General features: G+C 37.7%; 1 protein-coding gene and 2 pseudogenes across 5 annotated transcripts in view; 2 read left to right on the top strand and 1 right to left on the bottom strand.

Annotated features, from left to right (window-relative positions):
• Positions 1-15,003, bottom strand: part of HDLBP (high density lipoprotein binding protein) — a 106,963-nt gene that overhangs the window by 25,547 nt on the left and 66,413 nt on the right. The window lies entirely within an intron of this gene.
• On the top strand, positions 276-1,275 carry LOC143676742 (heterogeneous nuclear ribonucleoprotein D-like pseudogene; annotated as a pseudogene).
• LOC143676743 (protein downstream neighbor of Son pseudogene) lies at positions 11,509-13,751 on the top strand (annotated as a pseudogene).

Consider the following 15,003-nt stretch of genomic DNA (forward strand, 5'->3'; position numbering starts at 1 on the left):
CAGGAAGGGAACCAAAGAAAACAGAAAAAGCTATAGGTACAGAAAAAGTATTTTGATACCACATGATACTCTGGCTAGATTGCCATTCTCAAGTGCTCTTGTCCAGCTAACCCAAACTCGTCCTCTTCCACGGCCTTAACTTAAAAATCTCATTCTTGGAGAAGTGTACCCAGTAGTTATATCTGGAGCTTTCATGATTATTTAGGGAGACTTAATTGTTCAAAGTCTTTTCAGGCCGGCTATAAGCATCATGAGAACAGAAATACTTAAAAATAATGTATGTCTTCGGCCACCATTTTAAATCCAGCTCCATACAAGGTTCCGCTGCCGCTGCTACCAGGACTCGGTCCGCACGCCAGCACCCCCCTGCCGACAGCTCCACCACCATGGAGGACATGAACGAGTACAGCAACAATAGAGGGATCCAAGATTACCACGAGCAAGAATCAGCAGGATGACGGTAAAATGCTTATTGGAGGCTTGAGCTGGGATATAAGCAAGAAAGATCTGAGTGTCTCGATTTGAAGAGGTTGCAGACTGCACAATTAAAATAGATCCAGTCACTAGAAGATCAAGAGGATTTGGATTTGTGCTTTTCAAGGATGCTGCTAGTGTTGATAAGGTTTTGGAACTGAAAGAACACAAACTGGATGGCAAATTGATAGATCCCCAAAAGGCGAAGGTTTTAAAAGGGAAAGAACCCCCCCCCAAAAGTTTTTGTGGGCAGATTGAGTCCAGATACTTCTGAAAAGCAAATAAAAGAATATTTTGGAGCATTTGTAGAGACTGAAAATATTGAACTTCCCATGGATACAAAAACAAATGAAAGAAAGGGATTTTGTTTCATCACATATACAGATGAAGAACCAGTAAAAAAAATTACTAGAAAGCAGATATCATCAAATTGGTTCTGGAAAGTGTGAAATCAAAGTTGCACAACCCAAAGAGGTATATAGGCAGCAACAGCAACAACAGAAAGGAGGAACAGGAGGTGCAGCTACTGGACGAGGTGGTACTAGGGGTCGTGGACGAGGTCAGGGCCCAAACTGGAAGTAAGGATTTAATAACTACGATGATCAAGCATATAGAAATTACAGTAGTGCCTATGGTGGTGATCGGAGCTATAGTGGCTATGGCGGATATGATTATACTGGGTATAACTATGGGAACTATGGATATGGACAGTGATATACAGACTACAGTGGCCAACAGAGCACATATGGCAAGGCATTGCGTGGGGGTGGCAATTACCAAAACAATTACCAGCCATACTAAAGGAGGACCTCGGAGAAAAGAGGAGGAAATGCTAAAGCAACCCATCTTGCAGGACGATGTTGAAGATTGGTCTTCTGTTGATCTAAGATGATTATTTTGTAAAAGACTTTCTAGTGCACAAGACACAACAGTCCAACTGTATATAGCTGCTATTTAGTTTTCACTTTGTCCTTTACTGTGTTATGCCTCGGTGTGGATTTGTTTATACAAATTTCATTTGTATGATTTCATGTTAAACCTCAAATAAATGTTTCCTTATATGAAAAAAAAATACTGTATGGCTTGTTCTTTTCACTCCTGTCCAGTTACTAATGCCGCACTAGACACATGGGAGTAAAGTAAGAACCTGCTCACTAACCAAAAGTACTAGGCTACTTTTTCTCAGCCATAAATGTTTTATCTAGTAACTAACTCTTATGCCTGTTTCTTTTACAACCAGCTAATTTAGACACCTCCCCAGAGGAAAGAAGGCAGAAATAATTAAAACCCTTCAACAAATGAGTCAAACTGCAAGAGATTAAGCTGCAGAGAAACTGAGGAGAAAGATGCAAAAAACAGTAATTAAATAAGAGGTCTTTAAAAAGGGGCCAGTGTTCTTGCTTGTGAGAAGTTTACGTATGTAACAGAGAAGCTTAGCCTACCTATATGCCTAAGAGTTACTTCCGGAAGACCTCTTTTGTTGCTCAGATGTGACCTCTCTCTCTCTAAGCCCAACTCTACAAATGAAATCACTGCCCTTCCCCCAATACAGGACATAACTTCCAGGGGTAAAAGTCTTGTGGTGGCCTGGAAGACAATTTTCAGAGATGAGCCTGGTCCTGGTACCATGGGATCAACAATGCCATCCTTACCAAAAGGGGAAAAGAGGTGTAACAAATAAGGTATCAATGGCTAAGAGAGTTCAAAAAGAGTTGAGAGTCTACTCTGGAGGTCCCATTAACACAAGCTTCAGTTAGACACTGTTACCTATCATAACTTGCGAAACCACAACCAAAACGATTCCAGCCAATCCTTAAGAACACCTAGGGCAATACGTAAGATTCTACAAGGGTTTCATGTGCTAGGAAAAATTTCCAGAAACCTACAATCTCCAGATGGGTCCCTGGACCAGATAAGTCCTGAAACCTAGAGAAGCCAGCCTCTCTAAAATACCAGCTAGTTCCATCTCCCTACCCTATATTATTGAAAGCCCCCTCAACATGGTTGTTAGAATGGGCATAGCCCAAATACCCCTAAAGAGTGGAAGAAAGATCAAAGGTGATGGTGGAGTTACACAGAGAAGGTAGGGTTTAACAAATGAGTATGAGTGTTGAGCCATTAAATCAATATTTCTTTTAGTCTTCAGTATCTTGGAGTAGCTTGAAGTAAAAACCTAAAATTATAGAACTGTAACCCATACCAAACTCTGAAATCTATTCTATAACTATTGCTGTGCTGTGCTTTGAAATTTATTGTTTTTTTTTGTATGTAGGTTATTTTTCACAAAAAAGAAAAGAAAAAGTCAACTGTGATGATAAAAGAATATTTATGCCTTTTAGCCTCCAATGTTTTGGAGCAACTAGAAGGAAAAATCTGAGATGACGATATGGTAGCCCATGGCAAACTCTGGGTGTGTCCTGTAACTACTTGTTGAAGAGTGCTTTGAAAACTATTGCTCTTTCTTTGTATTGTATAATGTTACACTGTACAATAAAAAAAGTTAAAAAAAAAAGGGAGGGATGCCAGTATTAAGACCCCAACTGGAAGTAGTTCAGGACTATATCGCCCCAGCCATGACAAGAAGCCTCCCCAAAGCACCAATTCATAGTGGACTATTTCAACATTCACAAGAGAAATGTTAAATTATGGCTTAAGAGGCAATAAAAACAGGCCTCACATGTCACACTTGGTTGAGGCGTGCTCAGGACTTTTCCCATGCCAGAGAGAGGCAGGAGGTAGTTAGAAAGGCCATGGGCCTGAATCCACAGGGTCGTTCTGGACGCAAAAACCTTAAATGAAACAGTCCCAAAAAGCACTTTAATAACATACACTGTGACCAAATGAGCTTCCTTCCAAAAGTGGCTAGTAGTAATAAATATATTTATGGAATACATATTGCTGGATCAAGAAAAATCAAGTACCATCCCAGAAAATTCAAATCCATTCGTGATAAAAATTTGCAAGAAAATGGCAATTAATGGATTTAAAAAAAACCAAAGATAATACACACAGCCCAAAGCCTTTCTGAAAAGGGAAACACTGCTTCCATGGCTATTGTCACTTTCACCTCCCTGTGAAGTGAGAAAGGAGAAAGCAAAGTAGAAACAAACGGCGAGATTCTCCACTTGCACATCACATGACTGAAGAAATTAATCCTGTAGCATAAATTATTATAAATTAAATTTATTGTCTGTCATTTATAGGACATTACACCCCACAACAGCAGGATACACCTTTTTCTCAAGTGCTCATGGATCATTCTCAAAGATAGACCATATGCTGGGTCACAAAGCAAGTCTCAACAAATTTAAAAAGATTGAAATCATATACAACACTTTCTCAGATCATAAAGGAATGAAGTTGGAAATCAGTAATAGGCAGAGCGCCAGAAAATTCACAAATACGTGGAGGCTCAACAACACACTCTTAAACAACCAGTGGGTCAAGGAAGAAATCACAAGAGAAATTAGTAAATATCTTGAGGCGAATGAAAATGAAAACACAACATATCAAAACCTACGGGATGCAGCAAAGGCAGTGCTAAGAGGAAAATTTATTGCCCCAAATGCCTATATCAAAAAAGAAGAAAGGGCAAAAATTTGGGAACTAACTGTCCACTTGGAAGAACTGGAGAAAGAACAGCAAACTAACCCCAAAGCAAGCAAAAGGAAAGAAATAACAAAGATTAGAGCAGAAATAAATGAAATTGAGAACATGAAAACAATAGAGAAAATCAATAAGACCAGAAGTTGGTTCTATGAGAAAATCAACAAGATCGATGGGCCCTTAGCAAGATTGACAAAAAGAAGAAGAGAGAGGACGCAAATAAATAAGATCAGAAATGGAAGAGGAGACATAACCACTGAATCACAGAAATAAACGAGGTAATAACAGGATACAATGAATAACTTTATGCTAATAAATACAACAATGTAGATGAAATGGACAAGTTCCTAGATAGGCAAGAACAAGCAACTTTGATTCAAGAAGAAGTAGACGACCTCAACAAACCAATCACAAGTAAAGAAATTGAATCAGTCATTAAAAAGCGTCCCAAAAAGAAAAGTCCAGGACCAGACAGCTTCACATGTGAATTCTACCAAACATTCCAGAAAGAATTAGTACCAACCCTGCTCAAACTCTTGAAAAAAACTGAAGTGGAGGGAAAACTACCAAATTCATTCTATGAAGCCAACATCACCCTCATACCAAAACCAGGCAAAGATATTACAAAAAAAGAAAACTACAGACCAATCTCTCTAATGAATATAGATGCAAAAATCCTCAACAAAATTCTAGCAAATCAAATCCAGCAACACATTAAAAGAATTATACATCATGACCAAGTAGGATTCATCCCAGGTATGCAAGGATGGTTCAACATAAGAAAATCAATTAATGTAATACACCACATCAACAAATCAAAGCAGAAAAATCACATGATCATCTCAATTGATGCAGAGAAGGCATCTGACAAGATTCAACATCCTTTCTTGTTGAAAACACTTCAAAGGATAGGAATACAAGGGAACCTCCTTAAAGTGATAGAGGGAATATATGAAAAACCCACAGCTAATATCATCCTCAATGGAGAAAAACTGAAAACTTTCCCCCTAAGATCAGGAACAAGACAAGGATGTCCATTATCACCCCTGTTATTCAACATCGTGTTGGAGATTCTAGCCAGAGCAATTAGACAAGAAAAAGAAATACAAGGCATCAAAATTGGAAAGGAAGAAGTAAAACTATCACTGTTTGCAGATGATATGATACTATACGTCGAAAACCCGGAAAAATCCGCAACAAAACTACTAGAGCTAATAAATGAGTACAGCAAAGTGGCAGGTTTCAAGATCAACATTCAAAAATCTGTAGTGTTTCTATATACTAGCAATGTACAAGCGGAGGGGGAAATCAAGAAACGAATTCCATTTACAATTGCAACTAAAAGAATAAAATACTTAGGAATAAATTTAACTAAAGAGACAAAAGACCCATATAAAGAAAACTACAAAAAACTGTTAAAAGAAATCACAGAAGACCTAAATAGATGGAAGGGCATACCGTGTTCATGGATTGGAAGACTAAATATAGTTAAGATGTCAATTCTACCTAAATTGATTTACAGATTCAACGCAATACCAATCAAAATTCCAACAACTTATTTTTCAGAAATAGAAAAACCAATAAGCAAATTTATCTGGAAGGGCAGGGTGCCCTGAATTGCTAAAAGTATCTTGAGGAAAAAAAACGAAGCTGGAGGTCTCACGCTGCCGGACTTTAAGGCATATTATGAAGACACAGTGGTCAAAACAGCATGGTACTGGAATAAAGATAGATACGACCAATGGAATTGAACAGAGTGCTCAGATATAGACCCTCTCATCTATGGACATTTGATCTTTGATAAGGCAGTCAAGCCAACTCACTTGGGACAGAACAGTCTCTTCAATAAATGGTGCCTAGAGAAATGGATATCCATATGCAAAAGAATGAAAGAGGACCCGTATCTCACATCCTATACAAAAGTTAACTCAAAATGGATCAAAGATCTAAACATTAGGTCTAAGACCATAAAACAGTTAGAGGAAAATGTAGGGAGATATCTTATGAAACTTACAATTGGAGGCGGTTTTATGGACCTTAAACCTAAAGCAAGAGCACTGAAGAAGGAAATAAATGGGAGCTCCTCAAAATCAAACACTTTTGTGCATCAAAGAACTTCATCAAGAAAGTAGAAAGACAGCCTACACAATGGGAGACAATATTTGGAAATGACATATCAGATAAAGGTCTAGTATCCAGAATTTATAAAGAGATTGTTCAACGCAACAACAAAAAGACAGTCAACCCAATTACAAAATGGGAAAAAGACTTGAACAGACACCTCTCAGAAGAGGAAATACAAATGGCCAAAAGGCACATGAAGAGATGCTCAATGTCCCTGGCCATTAGAGAAATGCAAATCAAAACCACAATGAGATATCATCTCACACCCACCAGAATGGCCATTATCAACAAAACAGAAAATGACAAGTGCTGGAGAGGATGTGGAGAAAGAGGCACACTTATCCACTGTTGGTGGGAATGTCAAATGGTGCAACCACTGTGGAAGGCAGTTTGGCGGTTCCTCAAAAAGCTGAATATTGAATTGCCATATGACCCAGCAGTACCATTGCTGGGTATCTACTCAAAGGACTTAAGGGCAAAGACACAAATGGACATTTGCACACCAATGTTTATAGCAGCGTTATTTACAATTGCAAAGAGATGGAAACAGCCAAAATGTCCATCAACAGACGAGTGGCTAAACAAACTGTGGTATATACATAAGATGGAATATTATGCAGCTTTAAGACAGGATAAACTTATGAAGCATGTAATAATATGGATGGACCTAGAGAACATTATGCTGAGTGAGACTAGCCAAAAACTAAACGACAAATACTGTATGGTCCCACTGATGTGAACCGACATTAGAGAATAATCTTGGAATATGTCATTGGTAACAGAGACCATCAGGAGATAGAAATAGGGTAAGATAATGGGTAATTGGAGCTGAAGGGATACAGACTGTGCAACAGGACTGGATACAAAAACTCAGAAATGGACAGCACAATAATACCTAATTGTATGTTAAAATACTGAATGAAGCTGCATCTGAGGTATAGTTTCTTTTTTATTATTTTATTTTATTTTATTTTTTCTCTCTATTATCGTTTTATTTCTTTTTCTGTTGTCTTTCTATTTCTTTTTCTGAATCGATGCAAATGTACTAAGAAATGATGAATATGCACCTATGCGATGATATTAAGAATTACTGATTGTATATGTAGAATGGAATGACTTCTAAATGTTGTGTTAGTTAATTTTTTTTAATTAATAAAAAAAAAAATTTATTGTTTGTAACAGGGATAGAAAATTAGAATCCGGAAACTGACAGCCTTAATTAATACAAAAATAACCAGCCAGTGAGAAGATGGATCGAAAAGTAAGACCCATTAAAAGGCTAGAGAAAAGCAACCAAAAAAGGACAGTAAATACGTAGGCATAAGCGCAACCAAAAAGATGGAATACTGGAAGTCAGAAAAAAGCTCTTAAAAGATCTAAGAGGGAGTGGTGCGTCGGTGACTTAGTGGCAGCATTCTCACCTGTCATGCCAGAGACCTGGGTTCAGTTCCCAGTGCCTGGCCCATGCAAAAAAAAAAAAAAAAAGTCTGGGCAAGCCAACCCAGACTACTACAGACTTCTGCCAACTCCCTGGCCTGATTTTGGACTTTTAGCTTCCAAAACTATGAATCAAAAAGCTTTGTTTAATGTTAAAATAAATTTAGTTTGAAATGCTAGTGGTAAATGAAAGCGAGGGGTAAGGGGTATGGTATGTATAATCTTTTTTTTCCCTCCGTTATCGTTTTATTTTTTTCTGTTGTCTTTTTATTTCTTTTTCTAAATTGATGCAAATGCTCTAAGAAATGATGCATATGCAACTATGTGATGATATTAAGAATTACTGATTGTATATGTAGAATGGAATGATATCAATGTTTTGTTTGTTAATTTTTTTAATTAACAAAAAAAGTTAAAAAAAAAAAAGAAAAAAGAAAAAAAAAAGCTTTGTTTAAGCCAACCTGTCAGTATTATGTCACAGCAGCTCTTGCAAACAGAGACACTAGGAGAACCTGGAAAAGCAGCACAGTGATGAGGCAGGAGGGGCACCTAATCCCCTTTAAATAGGAAAATACATTTAAAACCATCATAGCTGAAACAGCAGGAGATTAGCACATGGAGAGATGAACCAATGGGTCAGAATAGAAAATCCAGAAACGGAACAAAGTTAAGACAGAAATTCAGTACATGATAAAAGTGACATCTCAAATCACCGGGTCTTTTAATGATAGTGCTCACACTGATAGTGCTATAGAAAAAGATGAAACTGGATCTTTACCTCACACCACTCCCAATAAATTCCAGATAGGTCAGGAAGAGAATTATAAGAACACCCTTATACAAGAAGTACCAGAATCTGGATAAATCTTACAACCTTGAAGTGAAAAAAAATTCCTAACAATGAAGCAAAATTAAAAGATTAATAAATTTGACTGTCAAACAATAAAACTTTCACAGAGCAACACATACCACGAGCAAGGTCATAAACTAAATGACAAACTCGTTCAAACAGTTTTACAATTTATATTACTGACAGAGGGTTTTTAAAACCCTAATACACTGAGCTCCTAGAAACTGAGCAAGATGAACAGTCTGACAGAAAAGTGGGCAAAATCTATGAGAAGCAAGGTCACAGGGAAAAAATGGTAATAGGCCTTATAAAAAGACATATATACACACATATAAAGATATATATATATATATATATATGCTCAATCTCGTTCATCAGAAAAATGCAAATTAAAAGCTACACTCAGCTACCATTCAGACTGGCAAAAACCCAAGAATTTGATGAGTCCAGCAGGGCTATGGGGAACCAGGCTATTGCACATTCCCAAAGGGAATGCAAAATGGCATAAGTCCTTAGGGAGGGGAATTTCGCTCTAAATAGTGAAATTACATACCTGATTGTCCTTTGATCCAGACAGCTGACTTCTACTAATAAAACAAGCAGCAATTGTACAAGCAGGGTTTTTATTGTGACAAGAGCAGAACAGGGTTCACAGTCAACCACAGGGAAGGGAAGGAGAGGTGGACAGTTCTGAAAGGGAGATTTCTCTGAATATGCCTTAATATGCAGTCGTGACTTTACAACCACATTAGTGTTTACATAACAAGAAAAAATTATAAGTGAACTTAACTATATATCAAGATGGTAGCATAACACAAACAGAAAAGAATTTCCTCTAGTAACTTTAAAACCCTGTATTTTGACGGCATTTTAAAGATTCAGCATGTACTTAGTGGTCTTAATGTCAGTGGACCCCTGGAATTATTTTCAAATAATTATTTTCAGATATACTATAAAATGAAGCAATCTGTTATGTTACTCTCATTAGGAATCAAGCTTTTCAGTAAAGAGATAAGTACAAAATCCAAACTAGCCTAAATCCTCCAAAGTTTCATCTTAATGAGAAAAATCAGAATTCATGATTCTTCTCATTTTTAAAAACAGCACTTTCCTAGCTCTGTTCTTGGATAAGACCCATAAGCAATGATAACCAAGCAGCAATGTGCTACCTTTGCATCTTTATTACACTTCCTAAATGAAATGTCCTACCAAAAAGGACCCAGCTTCTTGGACAAAGAGCTGACTCCAGATCTGTGGAAGGAAATATACAAGATTAGCCCAAGATAGTTCTGTTAGAAGTTAGAGACGTTATCAAAGTAAGGCGGTCAAGCCAATCCACCTGGGATAGCGCAGCCTCTTCAATAAATGGTGCTTGGAGAACTGGATATCTGTTCTAGTTTGCTGGTTGCCAGAATGCAATAATATACCAGAAACGGAATGGCTTTTAAAAAGGGGAATTTAATAAGTTGCTAGTTTATAGTTCTAAGGCCGAGAAAATGTCCCAATTAAAACAAATGTACAGAAATGTCCAACCAAAGGCATCCAGGAAAAGATACCTTGGTTCAAGAAGACCGATGAGGTTCAGAGTTTCTCTCTCAAGAGAGAAGGCACATGGCTAACAAGGCGTCATCTGCTAACTTTCTCTCCTGGCTTCCAGTTTCATGAAGCTCCCTGGAAGGTGTTTTCCTTCTTCATCTTCAAAGGTCGCAGGCTAGTGGGCTCTATGCTTCTTGTGGCTATGTCGTTCTTCTCTGGTTCTCTCTGAATTGCTCTTGTTCTCCAAAATGTTTCCTCTTTTATAGGACTTCAGAAACTAATCAAGACTAATCAGAATGGGTGGAGACATGTTGCCACCTAATCCAGCTTAACAACCATTCTTGATTAAATCACATCTCCAGGAAAATGACCTAATTACAGACTCAAACATACAGTATTGAATAGGGATTATTCTGCCTTTACAAAATGAGACTTTGATTTAAACATGGCTTTTCTAGGGGACAAATATCCTTTCAAACCAGCACAATATTCATATGCAAAAGAATGAAAGTGGATCCTCATCTCACCCTTATACAAAACTTACTCAAAATGGATCAAAGACCCAAACATTACAGTTAAGGCCATAAAACTGTCAGAAGAAAATGTAGGGAAATATAAATCTTGTAATAGGAGGTGGTTTCCTAGACCTTACACCCAAAGTACAAGCATTAAAAAAGGAAATAGATAAATGGGATCTCCTCAAATTTGAATACTTTTGTGCATCAAAGAACTTTGCCAGGAAAGTAAAAAGTGCAGCCTATACCATGGGAGACAATATTTGAAAACCACACTATCAGGTAAGGGTTTAATATCCAGAATATATGAAGAGATTCTGCAATTCAACAACAAAAAGACAAACAACCCAATTAAAAAATGGGCAAAAGACACCAACAGACATTTTTCAGGAGAGGAAATACAAATGGCTAAAAGGCACGTAAAAAGACGTTCAATTTCACTGGCTGTGTGCTTTTCCAGTTGAGAGAGAGACCCTGGAATGTCCTTGGCCTTCTTGAACCAAGGTATCTTTCCCTGCATGTCTTAGATTGGACATTTCTATAGCCTTGCTTTAAATCTGGACATTTTCACAGTCTTAGAACTGTAAACATGCAACTTAATAAATTCTCCTTTTTAAAAGCTGTTCTGTTTCTGGTACATTGCATTCTGGAAGCTTGAACAGGGGTAATAAAGGGTAAAAAATTGGGTAGATTGAAATACTAGTGGTCAATGAGAGAGAGGGGTAAAGGGTATGGGATGTATGAGTTTTTTCTCTTTTCATTTTTCTGGGATGATGCAAATGTTCTAAAAAAAAATGATCATGGTGATGAATACACAACTATGTGATGATACTGTGTGCCACTGACAGTACACCATACATGGTCTGCATGTTTGTGAGCATTTGTCAATAAAAATATTAAAAAAAAATGGTCATGGTGAAGAATACACAACTTATGGGATGATATTATGAGCCATTGATGTATAATATGGTCGGACTGTATGTTTGTGAATATTTCTCAATAAAGATATTAAGAGAAAGAAAAAAGTTATCAAAGAATAATGGACTGCGTCAGACGAAAAGAGGAAGCAAATTTGAAGGGGTTCTCACTGGCCAAAGAGAAGGCAATTTAAGCATAAAGAAATGATTATAATCCATTGAAACAGGTTGAACGCAAAACTTCCTGAATTCACAATGATCCTAAAAAGATCGACCAATCACCAGTGAAGACAACAAAGCACCAACAGAATACCAACAACAACAAAAACATAAAACTTGGTAAGGGGAATAGGATCAAGTATTTATCTTGCAGCTCATGTATGAACTGTTGATGAAGAAAAGTTCTTTACAAGAATATCAACTATGTAGATAAGAACATCAATTATGTAGAAGTTTGATGGAATTGGAAAATCATTATTTGAAACGCCCAATTAATTTCAGCATGGATCATTAATGGATTATAAAACCATTAAGAAAGTTTACTGGCAAGAAACTAAAATGGATAGATTGAGGCAAAAAAAACACCTGAATCTACTGATCAACCTCAGAATAGGGACAAGTGATCAGCCAGATATAACACCAAGCACAGGGCACCTTTTTTCCCAAATGAATGAAACATGAAACTAATCAAGCCTCTAAATCTAACCACCAGTTTACAGATAATGACAGATGACTTAACAAATCACTGTTATCCCAACAAATCAATGGTATTAAAAAGACAGTAGGGGGCGCCTGGCCACCACTGCCACGCGTTGTGGCTCTCTCAGTACTCAACTGCTCATCTAGTTTCAAAAAGCTGCCCAAGACATTTAAGCTTTATTGGAAAAGGCCCAGGAGCCATGTAGCTGCTGTCTCCTTATCCCCCTGCCTGCCCCTACAGACACTGCCAAAGGGCACCCCAAAGTCAGCAGGAGGTACTGGGCCCAATTTTAGAGTCTAATCAAGAAAATTATTTGCTCTGGGAAGAGAATTTTCCTGAAACAACAACCATTACTGAATTATCCTAGACTCTACATGTATCACTGTCTGTTTGTGACATTTCATCCTCATAAAGTACTGAGTTACCTGTGGACTGGAGTAATAAAACTCAATTCCTTCTTACCTCTTCTTGACCCTTTCCCTAGGCAGATAATTAGAAAGCACAGAAAGAGGCTTATCTAGCACTGCAGGGCAACAGAAGTTACTTTGCCTCAGAATGTGCAAGATCCCAGCCTCCCTACCAAGCTCTGCTGTGCAATCCTGCAAAGCCCTCCCTATTGGCTCCATCCTGCCTACTGTGGCTTCCACTGTTTCCTCAAACTAGAGCTGATAGAAAAAATGACTGGAAAGAGAAGCCCTTGGTCAAATGGTGAAAGCCTATAGTATATTTTAATGAGTGACTGCTCTGTGAGTTTTGCTTCTCCATATACTCTGCTGAAGACAAAGCTTTGACCCTATCTCTACGTTTGTACCTATCCATTTACTGTCTATTCCTGTGCAGCAGGATTAGCAGGAAATGATCCAACCACAGCTATCTCCCACAGCCAGAGGTTTCAGAAAAGCTATGAAAAATGAAGGTACTGAATTTTCTCTGCCTTTAATAAAAGAAAAAGGCCATAAGAAGAAACCATCTAGAAAAAGCTTGGGACAGGGAGAAGTGCAAGCAATCAATGATGAAGAAGAGGAAAGTTTTTCCTGGCTGGAAGAGATGGGTGTGCAGGACAAAATTTAAGAAAACAGACACTTTCTTTCAAGCCACGTAAAGAGAGGTATTAAAGGATCACAGACTTGAGTCTGTTGTACTGTGAAAGGGATCAACAGCTTTATGTTGCTCCGTTTTTTGATGAATGGTAAAAGTTTAGTTGCTACCTCTGGCCCACAGGCAGGACTTCCACCAACATTGTAGTCTCCTATCATTTCCCAAGGTGCCACAATGCAAGTGCTTAAGGCACAAAGTTTAAGTGTGCAGACCCAAGTTCATCCTGGATTTAGTTTGGAGATTATAGGGCCTATCATGCCTCAGTCTCTATATTCTGTGACAGTGCTTCTTTCTCTTCAAGACTGTATACTCATATAAATACCACCCACCCACCACTGGACAAAATACTACGTGAGCTGACTATTCGTAAGGAGCATGCTGACTGTGGGCTGCATCTTAAGACTCTGGACCAACTTACTCAAATACCATGACTGGGAAAATCATTTTTATAGCACATGGAAATGAGCGACTACATTTATAAATGGAGATCATGAATACCAAAGTAAGACTAAATGAGATTGTTGGGGGAAAAAAGTCTTCTGAACAAGGAAATTCAAGATTCTTATATGCTTTGCCTTAAAATTCATGTTCAAAGTTAAAAGAAACAACAGTATTACAAATATTCATGTTGCCTGTGAACATTATTTTTCACTTAGCTTTTATTACATATCTTGAGCAGGATTAAGCTTTTAAATCAGTAATTTCTACCTTTACTACTTTTAGATTAGATATTCAAATATGAAGACAGCTTTTTTTCTTTTAACTACCTCTAATAACTTGAATATGAATTCTAGGTGCCTACAATCTAATTATAAACCAAGTAGAAAATGGAATTAATGTGCTTTCTTGAAAAAGTCTATGTAACAATTTACCCCATGGCACTGAGACCACACATATCAGGGAAAAATTCTATCACTTTAACAATTTACCCAAGACTAATTATTAAGTTCTTATTTTTTAAAATGCAAATGTGGACACTATCTACTGGTTGATTGTGGATGCTTCTATTCTACCTCAGCTTCCTTCCTACTGATTTTAAATTCCTCATTGCAAATGTACCTTTTTTTAAAAATGCTTGTTAACCCAGAGAAAAAGATATTCTGTATCCCATACAATGTTAAGAGTTATATATCAGTTGGTATGGCAAAACAATATTTAATGTGCTATAGTAGGTTTTTGTGTTTAAAAATAAAAAAATTTTAGAAAGAGGTGTGAGGTGGGGGTCTATTAAAGAGGAAGAGACCTGAAACTGTACAACCAAATGCAACGTGTAGACCTTGGATACTGATCTGAAGAAATAAACTGGAAAAGACACTCTGAGATTATGAAAGAAGCCTGAACATAGATTACTGAGTTATGAGTCCACTGAAACATTACCAGGAGAAATACGATGTCTGGGATTTGCTTTAACATAATAATTTTATAATTTGCCTTTATATGTCCCCTACAGGGGACCCATTCACAAACCAGAGACAGCAGACAGGAGCACAAATCTGAGCTGCTGTGCACCAGCCACAATGCTAAGCCACCAACACAAGACACTTCAACTTTCTAACACCCATTCCATGACATTAGCCAGGGTATGGACTTCCCCAAGGCCAAGCAGTGGAAGGAGAGGCACTAAAGCCCACTCCTACCCTGTGGCCTCTCCTGGATCAGGTCCCTCTTGCAAAGCCAGCACCAACACCAACACAAACACCCTCAAAAGGCAGCAGGCAGGATCTTCTTTCTGCCTAAGCCCACTGC

Source organism: Tamandua tetradactyla, chromosome 3 (genome assembly GCF_023851605.1).
Source record: "Tamandua tetradactyla isolate mTamTet1 chromosome 3, mTamTet1.pri, whole genome shotgun sequence".
NCBI classification, from domain to species: Eukaryota; Metazoa; Chordata; class Mammalia; order Pilosa; family Myrmecophagidae; genus Tamandua; species Tamandua tetradactyla.